Source organism: Lynx canadensis, chromosome C1 (genome assembly GCF_007474595.2).
Source record: "Lynx canadensis isolate LIC74 chromosome C1, mLynCan4.pri.v2, whole genome shotgun sequence".
In the NCBI taxonomy this organism is placed as follows: Eukaryota; Metazoa; Chordata; class Mammalia; order Carnivora; family Felidae; genus Lynx; species Lynx canadensis.
In genome coordinates, this window is record NC_044310.1 from 110,225,923 (window position 1) to 110,237,317 (window position 11,395).

An 11,395-nucleotide genomic window follows, 5' to 3' on the forward strand; every position below is an offset into this window, starting at 1 on the left:
ACCAAAGTAATTTTGGCAAATGAATCCTCTCCCCCCCAGATATCTTGTCACCTACTGTATTTGGAATACTTTTAATGCCGTATCTAATGTATTATTTATCAGGCTCCTCTAGGCAGAAAAAATAGACACATTTCTAGAAAACAGTAGCTTGAACTGAATTCCCTAGGATACGTGCAACAGTCACGGTCCAAATGGAGGCACTGTGTTGTGATGTTTGAAATTCAAACAACTTTTATTTAAATTGAAAAAATTAAAACTGCATTTAGAGTCAAAACCCTTTTGTTATGAAAATCATGGGTATTTCTAGATTAAGGCAGAGATATTTCTAGGTTAACAAGACCAGATTTGACTTCGGACTTTATTCTTTAAACAAACTGTAAAGAATGGAGGAAGAAATAGGTTATTTACATAAAATATCTACATATGTACTGAGAGGTACAAATTCAGAGACAGAAGAGACTTGAGTATGTGCTGGCATCTCAGAAGCAGTTCTCGAAGAGCTTAATTTTATTTTCTTGGATTTTAAGAATGCCTAAGATCCTTCTTCATCCTCGATCTTGGGAGCCAAATAGTACTTTAAGTGTCCCATGTCTGAAATTTTATACTCTGCAGCAGGGGTTCATCTGCAGACATACTGAGTGTTACTGTAGGAGAGAGTGCTGGGCTTTTGTAAAGAAGTTCAGGTATCTCAGTGCAAAAGTTAGCTGAACAGGCTGATTCTTCTCTATGGTAACAGCTTCCTCCTCTATCGACATTACCTGTTTGTGACAACTTACTATTTCTATTTCCTCTTTCTCCACTTGCAGAAAACTTCACTCCATATTTTGCACAGGAAATTACAACAGCATCTCCAATATGACTGAGATCTTGGCATACACGTGCAGATTCACCAGAAGGCATATTTACTACATAGCTCCTCTTGTTCTGGAACTCCGAGTTGTTCAACAGCTAAATCCATTAACTTCATTCATAGTCTGAAACCTTTTCTTGGTTTGGAGCTTCGAATACAAGTGCCAGGGTGTCCGTATTATCTCCAGCCCTTAGGGTAATGATGTCTTCGATACCATCACATCTTAGTGTTTTGGACATGCTGGTGAGGTTCACACCCAAGGCCAAGTTGCGGTAGCAGTGGGTACATGTTGAAGTCCTCAGAAGGCAGGGTGAGCTGCACCAGGGAGACGTGGGAGGAGTCCAGGCTGTGCAGAGCTCACGTCCCAGCAGGCCTCGTTGATGAGATCCTTAAGCGCCTCCAGCACCTTCTTCAGGATGATGCCTGGACCAGGCATGCCTCGTACGACGCAGCTACAGACGGAGCCCAGGAGCAAGTTGTAGCCTGCTCCGGCATCACAGGGTAAGAGCCAGCCAGCAAATGCAGAAGGGAAAGCCGAGATCCAGGGAGATAACCTACAAACCCATATACTTTTGATATAATGATGGTTGTAGTCTATATATCAAGGTTCAGTTTGTGTGACATGGTGTGGAAACATGGGTGATTTCAATTGGTGACAAAGTTACCAGTACTGCTAATATTACTGAAATCTGTTGCTTCCATCTGTAATTGATAGAAAAGGTCATTTTCAGATACACATTAGTGAAAATAAATATGTATCTTTTTTCTATCCAAGTTCACAGGCCCTGTGAATTCCATCCCCAAACTCCACCCTGGAACCCTATTCTAGACTTATTTTTGGAAGAAGCACAAACCTTTGGAGACCATTTCTCTAACTTAAGCTTCTCCCTGTGAAAGGCAGGGCCAGAGTTTCTCCAGGTCTGCATAGTGCAAGTTTCTGGTTCAACTGGCTTGTTTCAGAGCTGCGAGGCAACAATCCTTCATTTCTTCTAATTCAATGTTTTTCCAACACTTTGACCTATAACCCATAATAAGAAATGCATCTTGCATTGAGACTCAGTACCCATACATGCAACAGAAACTAAAATTTCACAAACTCTACCACCTATTATGTATATATTGTATATAGTTTGTTTGGGCTGCCAAACAAAATATCACTGACGTCAAGGATGAAATAGCAGAGATTTATTATCTCACAATTTTGGAGGCTGGAAGTCCAAGATCAAAGTATAAGCAGGTTTGGTTTCTCCTGAAGGCTCTCCCCTTGGGTGGCAGAAGTGTCTTCACATAACTTTCCTCAGTGCACCTGCACCTTTGGTGTCTCTGATCTAATCCCCACTTCTTGTAAGGATGCCAATCAGTCTGGATCAGGAATCCACCCTAAATGGCCTCATTTTAACAATATCACCACTTTAAAGACCCTATCTCTGAATATAGTCACATCCTGAGGGACCGGCTGTTTAGACTCCAAGATATATGAATTTGGTGGAGGACACAAATCGGACCATAACACATAGTAAAGTAAAATCATAACCACGCTTTCCTAAAATGTTATTTGCTAATATTTAAATGTAACACATAATCCTCCCGCCAGAATTAAGAAGACTACATTGCAATGTGTGTGCTTGCTAGTTGTAGGTTTAGGATGGCTTCAAATACAAGTTACAATGCAGTGTGCACAGCTAGCTCACATTCAAGTCTGTCTTTTGAATTTTATTAGGTCTGGATTGCGAATTGTAGTTCACACCAATAGAACTGTGATTACAGAAACAATACATTCCTTTTCCTAGACAAATGAATTGTCTTCATCTCAATATCTTATCATCATCCTTCAATGTAAAGGAGAAACCAGATCATTCTTCAAGCTTCAAATCTAATTCAATTATCAGCACACGTATATTTTCTCTAACTACATTTCTTTATTGTTTCAATTTTTTGTGGAAAATAAGGAACATAAGTTTGAGATACAGAATGTGAGATATAACAATACCTCCAATAGCGTTTGTTCAAACTATCTTCATTGTAACATTTTCTTCATATTGTAGTTAGGGCAATCACTTTATTTTTACTTGCTATAACATTAATGTCTTTTGAACACTTCAATATCCTAAATGTGTTAAAATCATGCTTCTCCTCTGGTTTCAAACTTAGTTTATTTATTTATTTTTATTTTATTTATTTTTGAGAGAGACAGAGAGAGAGAGAGTGAGTGCACAAGCAGGGGAGGAGCAGAGAGAGTGGGAGAGAGAGAGAGAGAGAGAGAGAGAGAGAATCCCAAGCAACTTCCACACTATCAGTGCAGTGAGATCAGGTCATGATCTCAAGGTTCATGAGTTTAAGCCCCACATCAGGCTCTCTACTATCAGTGCAGAGCCTGCTTCGGATCCTCTGTCTCCCTCTCTCTCTGTCCCTCCCCCACTTGCATGCACATGTGTGCACATTCTCTCTCAAAAACAAATAAACATTTGGAAAATGTTTTTTTCTAAGTGAGATTTCTATTCAACTAAAAAAATGTACTTTTGTAGAAGGCAGGGAGTAATAATACAGTGCTTTTTGGATGAATTCAAAATTTTAAAACCATCAACTTAATATAGATTGCTATACATAGGATATTATATATGAACCTCATCATAACCACAAACCCAAAACCTATAATAGGTACACACAAAAATAAAAAGAAAGAGATCCAAGCATAACACTAAAAAAGTCATCAAATCACAATGGAAAAGAGCAAGAAGAGAGGAATAGAGAAGAACTACAAAAACAACCAGAAAACAATTAACAAAATGGCTAAGTACATACTTATTAATAACTAATTCAAATATAAATGGTCTAAAAGTTCCAATCAAAAAACATAGGGTGGGGGCGACTGGGTGGCTCAGTTGGTGAAGCATCTGACTTCCGCTCAGGTCATGATCTTGCAGTCCATGAGTTCGAGCCCCAAGTCGGGCTCTGTGCAGACAGTTCAGAGCCTGAAGCCTGCTTCAGATTCTGTGTCTCCCTCTCTCTGCCCCTCCCCTGCTTGCACTCTGTCTCTCTCTCTCAAAAATAAATAAACATTAAAAAATTTAAGAAAAACAACATAGGGTGGCTGAATGGATTAAGAAAAAAAAAGAATCACCTCTATGCTGTTTATAAGACACTCACTTCGGGGTGCCTGGGTGGCTCAGTCGGTTGGGCGGCCGACTTTGGCTCAGGTCAAGATCTTGCGGTCCGTGAGTTCGAGCCCCGTGTCAGGCTCTGTGCTGACAGCTCGGAGCCTGGAGCCTGTTTCAGATTCTGTGTCTCCCTCTCTCTGACCCTCCCCTGTTCATGCTCTGTCTCTCTCTGTCTCAAAAATAAATAAATGTTAAAAAAAAAATTTAATAAAAAAAAAATAAGACACTCACTTCAAACCTAAAGACCCACACATATTGAAAGAGAAGAGATGGAAAAGCTACTCCATACAAATGGAAGTGACAAAAAGCTTGGGTAGGTAAACTTATATCTGACAAAATAGACCTTAAAACAAAAGCTAACAATAGACAAAGAATGGTAACACATAATGATAAAGTAATCAATCCAAATAGAGGATCTAACAACTGTAAATATCTATGCACCCAACATAAAAGAACCTAAATGCATAAAGCAACTATTAACAGACATAAAGGGAGAACTTGACGGTCATACAATAATAATGGGTGACTCTAACACCTCACATATCAATTTTGATATATCATCCAGATAGAAAATCAATAAGGAAAGAGTGGCTGTGAATCACACATTAGACTAGATGGATTTAATAGATGTATACAGAACATTCCACCCAAAAAACCAGCATCACACACACTCTTTTCAAGTGCACATGGAACATTCTCCAGAACAGGTCACATGTCTCCATAAAAAGATGAAACAAGTCTCCATAAAAAGATTGAAATCATATCAAGTATCTTTTTTACCATAACAGAGTCAAACTAGAAATCAATTATAAGAAGGAATCCTAAAGCAAAAAAAAAACACACGCACACACAAACACATGGAGGCTAAACAACATGCTGCTAAACAGCCAATAGATCAATTAAGAATCAAAGAGGAAGTGAATAATACCTTGAGAAGTGAAAATGGAAACACATTGGTTCAAAATCTTTGAGATACAGCAAAAGCAATTCTAGGAGGGAAATTTATAGTGACAGAAGGCTAATTCAAGCAACAAGAAAAATCTCAAAAAAAATCTAAACTTACACCGAAAGTAACTAGAAAAAGAGGAACAAACAAAGCCAAAGTTAACAGAAGGAAGAAAATAATGAAAATCAGAGTGGAAATAAATTAAATAGAAACAACAAAAAAAATAGAAAAAATCACTAGAATTAAGAGAGGTTCTTCAAAACTATAAACAAAATTGATAAAACTTTAGAAAGATTCATCAGAGAGAGAAAGAGAACCAAAATAAATCATATCAGTAATGAAAGAGGAGAAATTACAACTAACACTACACAAATACAAAGTTTTATATTACTAGGATAAATTGTATGCCAATAAATAAAAGCCTAGAAGAAATGGATAAATTCCTAGAAACACACAATCTTCCAAGACTAAATCAGGAAGAAATAGAAAATCTGGGGGCGCCTGGGTGGCTCAGTCAGTTGGGCATCCGACTTCAGCTCAGGTCACGATCTCGCAGTCCTTGAGTTCGAGCCCCGCGTCGGGCTCTGGGCTGATGGCTCAGAGCCTGGAGCCTGCTTCCGATTCTGTGTCTCCCTCTCTCTCTGCCCCTCGCCCGTTCATGCTCTGTCTCTCTCTGTCCCAAAAATAAATAAAAAACGTTGAAAAAAATAAATAAATAAATAAATAAATAAACGTTAAAAAAAAAAAAAAGAAAATCTGAACAGACAGATTGCTACCGACAAAATTGAATCAGTACAAAAAACTCCCAACAAACAAGAGTTCAGTGGGACACCTGGGTGGCTCAGTCGGTTAAGCGTCTGCCTTCAGCTCAGGTCATGATCTCACAGTTCATGGGTGTGAGCCCCACATTGGGCTCTGTGCTGACAGCTCAGAGCCTGGAGCCTGCTTTGAATTCTTTCTGCCCCTCCCCCACTCATGCTCTGTCTCTCTCTGTCTCACAAAAATGAATAAATGTTAAAAAATTTTTTTAAATAAAAAAACAAACAAAAATAAGAGTTCAGGACCAGATGGCTTCACATCTGAATTCTACTAAACATTTAAAGTTAAGTTAATACCTTTCCTTCTCAAACTATTCCAAAAAATAGGAGAGTAAGGAAAACTTCCAAATTCATTCAAGGAGGCCAGCATTACCCTGATACCAAAACCAGACAAGGACACTACAAAAACAAAACAAAACAAAACAAAAAACTACAAGCCAATATCCCTGATGAGCACAGGTGCAAAAATCCTCAACAAAATATTAACAAATGAAATTCAACAATACATTTTAAAAAGTCATCCACCACAATCAAGTGGGATCCATTCCAGAGATGCAAGGATGGTTCAGCATCAGCAAATCAATTAACAAATGAAGGATAGAAATCATATAATCATCTCAACAGATGCAGAAAAAGCTTTTGACAAAATTCAACATCTGTTCATGATAAAAAGTAAACTCGGGACAGCTGGGTGGCTCAGATGGTTAAGCGTCTGACTTCAGCTCAGTTCATGATCTCGGGTTTGTGAATTCGAGCCCCACATCGGGCTCTGTGCTGACAGCTCAGAGTCTGGAGCCTGCTTCAGATTCTGTGTCTCCCCCTCTCTCTGACCCTCCCCTGCTCACGCTCTGTGTCTCTCTGTCTCTCAATAATAAATAATGTTTTAAAAAAATAATAATAAAAAATTCAAAAATTCTCAACAAAGCACATTTAGAGGGAACAAGCTCAACATAATAAAGGTCATATATGACAAACCCACAACTAAAATCAGTGAAAAACTGAAAGCTTTTCCCCTAAGGTCAGGGACAAGACAAGGATGTCCCCTCTCACCACTTTTATTCAACATACTACTGAAAGTCCTAGTCACAGCAGTCAGACAAGAAAAAGAAATAAAAGTATCCAAATTGTTAAGGAAGAAATAAAACTGTCAATATTTGTATGTGACACACTAGTATAAGTAGAAAACCTTAGAGACTCCACCAAAGAAAATTATTAAAACTAATAAAGTCATGTGATACAAAATTAATCTATAAAAATCTGTTGCATTTCCAAATGCTAATAACAAAGTAGCAGAAAAGAAATTGAGAAAAAAAATCCCAATAAGCCTAGTCAGAGAGGAAAATGGTGACAGACAAGGAGGACCCTAGGCTCACCTCATCCCACCAATGTAACTAGGTAACTATCAAATCATCCTAAATACCCCAGAAATCAGCCTGAAGACTGACAGAACAAGCTCCAGAACTAAATGGAGACAAGAGTCCACATTGAAGAAGATAGAAAGTATGGTGAAGCAGCTTAGAGAGGAGATGGATCCTGGCTGCTGTTGAGGGAGGGGAGCTGTGGTCACATAGAAGGGCGAGAGTGAGAAGCACACAGGCGAATACACAGGGAGAATATTTCCCCATAGCCATTGGCTTGGAAAGCAAGAGGGGCTGAATTTCATGCCTCCTTGCAAATAGGGCAGCTTAAAGCCTGGAGAAGTAAAGGTCCCCAGACTTGGCTGGGATTGAGCCCTGCAGGCACTGCACTGCTCTTACAGAGAAGGCAGGCAAACAACCCTGGAGGATGGGTGACAACAGCATGGAAACGTCCATCTGAAGAACACATGGGACACACAGTGGAGAGATTATTCATTCTTCTCTTCTTGGAGAGTGTCCCTGAGAGGCAGTGCTCACAGAGGCACCTCTCTGGGAACAAGGGAGCTGAATAGTGCCACTCTTCTCTGATGGCCCTCAACAGAAACGCAGATCCACCTGCAGGAAGCAACACAGTGTAGACATTGGCTACCTAATGTGCTTACACCAAGTCCCACTGCCTTGGGCTCTGATAGAACTGCCCTGCTCAGTCCCAGCAAGGCAGGCCCCTCCTGTAGAAGACCACACAAACTCCTGCCCACAACACATCTCCTAACAACAGAGTTTTTCAGGTCCTCAGTTCCAGGAGAGGTGGTAACAGGTCTCATTTCACAAGCAGACCATAGCATACCTAGTTAAAACTCACTACATCCAGGCCAGGAACAAGCATTGCCCACAGCAGGCAGGGAGAGCCTCTGCAGATGACTGGCCTGGAGGACAGAACAGCCAGAACACAACAGCAGAGCCCATGTAACACATGCTAGAGGCATTCCCTGAAGTGCCAGACCCTGCACACTACAGGCTCTCTTCTTCATAAGGCCATTACTTTCAGGAAGAGGAGACATAACTGGGATTTCTAACACAGAGAAGATGGCAGAGACTTAGACAAAATGAGAAGACAGAGGAATTTATTCCAAATGAAAAAACACTATAAGGTCACAGCCAGAGATCCAAGCAAAACAGATATAAATAACATAACTGATAGGGAATTTATTTATTTATTTTTCAAATGTGACATTTTAATTTACCTGGTCAAACATTAGTTTACAGCCACAGGAGTAAAATTGCATTTACAACTCAAATTTGGTCACATTTAATGCTAGATATTGTGGAGCTAATATTTGGACATTAGTATTTTGTTAAACATTAGCCAAAATAGGGGCGCCTGGGTGGCTCAGTTGGTTGAGCGTCCGACTTCGGCTCAGGTCATGATCTCGCGGTCTGTGAGTTTGAGCCCCGCGTCGGGCTCTGTGCGGACAGCTCAGAGCCTGGAGCCTGCTTCAGATTCTGTGTCTCCCTCTCTCTCTGACCATCCCCCGTTCATGCTCTGTCTCTCTCTGTCTCAAAAATAAATAAACATTAAAAAAATTTTTTTTAACATTAGCCAAAATAGATGCCTTATTATTTTTTAATTAATAGACCTTATTATTTAGTATAGATTTATTTTTTAATATATTTTGTTATCTATTTATTGTTTAATTTACAGCCAAGTTAGCATACAATGTAACGATGATTTCAGGAGTAGATTCCTTAATGCCCCTTGCCCATTTAGATCATCACCCCTCCTAAAACCCCTCCAGCAACCATCAGTTTGTTCTTTATATTTAAGAAACTTTTATGTTTTGTCCCCCTCCCTGTGTTTATATTATTTTTGCTTCCCTTCCCTTATGTTCATCTGTTTTGTATCTTAAATTCCTCATATGAATGAAGTCATATGGTATTTGTCTTTCTCTGACTAATTTCACTAAGCATAAAACCCTCTAGTCCCATCCACATAGCTGCAAATGGCAAGATTTCATTCTTTTTGATTGCCAAGTAATACTCCAGTGTGTGTGTGTGTGTGTGTGTGTGTGTGTGTGTGTATACTACATCTTCTCTATCCATTCATCTGCTGATGGACATTTGGGCTCTTTCCATACTTTGGCTATTGTTGATAGTGCTGCTATAAACATGGGGGTGCATGTGTCCCTTCGAAACAGCACACCTGTATCCCTTGGATAAATACCTAGTAATGCAATTGCTGGGTCATAGGGTAGTTCTATTTTTAATTTTTTGAGGAACCTCCATACTGTTTTCCAGAGTGGCTGCACCAGTTTGCATTCCCACCAACAGTGCAAAAGAGACACGCTTTCTCCACATCCTCGCCAACATCTGTTGTTGCCTGAGTTGTTAATGTTAGCCATTCTGACAGGTGTGAGGTGATATCTCATTGTGGTTTTGATTTGTATTTCCCTGATGATGAGTGATGTTGAGCACTTTTTCATGTGTCTGTCGGCCATCAGGATGTCTTCTTGGAGAAGTGTCTATTCATGTCTTTTGCCCATTTCCTCACGGGATTATTTGTTTTTTGGGTGTTGAGTTTGATAACTTCTTTATAGATTTTGGACACTAACCCTTCATCTGAAATGTCATTTGTAAATATCTTCTCCCATTCCGTCTGTTGCTTTTTACTTTTGCTGATTGTTTCCCTCTCTATGCAGAAGCTTTTCATTTTGATGAGGTCCCAATAGTTCATTTTTGCTTTTGTTTCCCTTGCCTCCAGAGACATGTTGAGTAAGAAGTCACTGCAGCCTAGGTCAAAGAGGTTTTTGCCTGCTTTCTCCTCTAGGATTTTGATGGCTTCCTGTCTGACGTTTAGGTCTTTCATCCGTTATGAGTTTATTTTTGTGTATGGTGTAAGAAAGTGGTCCAGGTTCATTTTTCTGCATGTCACTGTCCAGTTTTCCCAACATCATTTGCTAAAGAAACTGTCTTTATTCCATTGCATATTCTTTCCTGCTTTGTCAAAGATTAGTTGGCCATACATTTGTGGGTCCCTATCTGGGTTCTCTATTCTGTTCCTTTAGATACAGTTTTTGTGTCAGTACCATACTGTCTTGATGATTGCAGCTTTATAATACATCTTGAAGCCTGGGATTGTGATGCCTCCAGCCTTGGTTTCCTTTTTCAAGGTTTCTTTGGCTATTCAGGGTCTTTTCTGGTTCCATACAAATTTCAGGATCGTTTGCTCTAGCTCTGTGAAGAATGCTGGTGTTATTTCCAGGATATGTTTTTATACGAAAAAGGAAAAAAAGCACAAAGTGCAACCTCAGAGCTGAGAGCATGGAGCCTGCTTTGGATTCTGTGTCTCATTCTCTCTTTGCCCCTCCCCCACTTGTGCTCTGTCTTTCTCTGTCTCCCAAAAATAAATAAATGTAAAAATAATTTTTAATTAAAAAAAAAAGACTATCACAAGAGACAGAGAAGGGCACTATATAATTATAAAGGAGACAACCAACAAAAACATGTAACAATTGTAAACATTTATGCACCCAACAGGAGAGCCCTCAAATATATAAAACAATTAATAGCAAACATAAAGGAACTAATTGATATTAACACAATAATAGTAGGGGGATTTAATACACCACTTATATCAATGGACATGTCATCTAAACAAAAAATCAGGGGTACCTAGCTGCCTCAGTTGGTAAAGCATTCAACTCTTGATCTTCAGGTTGTAAGTTAAAGCCCCATGTTGGGTGTAGAGATTACTTAAAGTAAAATCTTTTGGGGCACCTGGTGGCTCAGCCATTGGGCATCCAACTTCAGCTCAGGTCATGGTCTCGCAGTCCATGAGTTCGAGCCTCGCGTGGGGCTCTGTGCTGTCAGTTCGGAGCCTGGAGCCTGTTTCAGATTCTATGTCTCCCTCTCTCTCTGCCCCTCCCCCACTCGTGCTCTGTCTCTCTGTACCAAAAAATGAATAAACGTTTAAAAAAAAATTTAGAGGGGCGCCTGGGTGGCTCAGTTGGTTGAGCGTCCGACTTCACCTCGGAGTGAAGTCTTGCAGTCCATGAGTTCGAGCCCCGTGTCAGCGTCTGTGCTGACAGCTCAGAGCCTGGGGCCTGCTTCAGATTCTGTGTCTCCCTCTCTCTGCCCCTCCCCCCTCACTCATGCTCTGTGTCTCTCTCTCTGTCAAAAATAAATGAACATTAAAAAAATTTTTAATAAAAAAATAAAAATAAAAAATTTAGAAAGGAAAATCTTTAAACAGAAAATCAGCAAGGAAA

The 11,395-nt window shown here is 39.7% G+C and overlaps 1 pseudogene; it reads right to left on the reverse strand.

The window, feature by feature from the left end:
* Window positions 1–477: 477 nt before the first annotated feature.
* On the reverse strand, window positions 478–1,286 carry LOC115519807 (annotated as a pseudogene).
* Window positions 1,287–11,395: the final 10,109 nt, after the last annotated feature.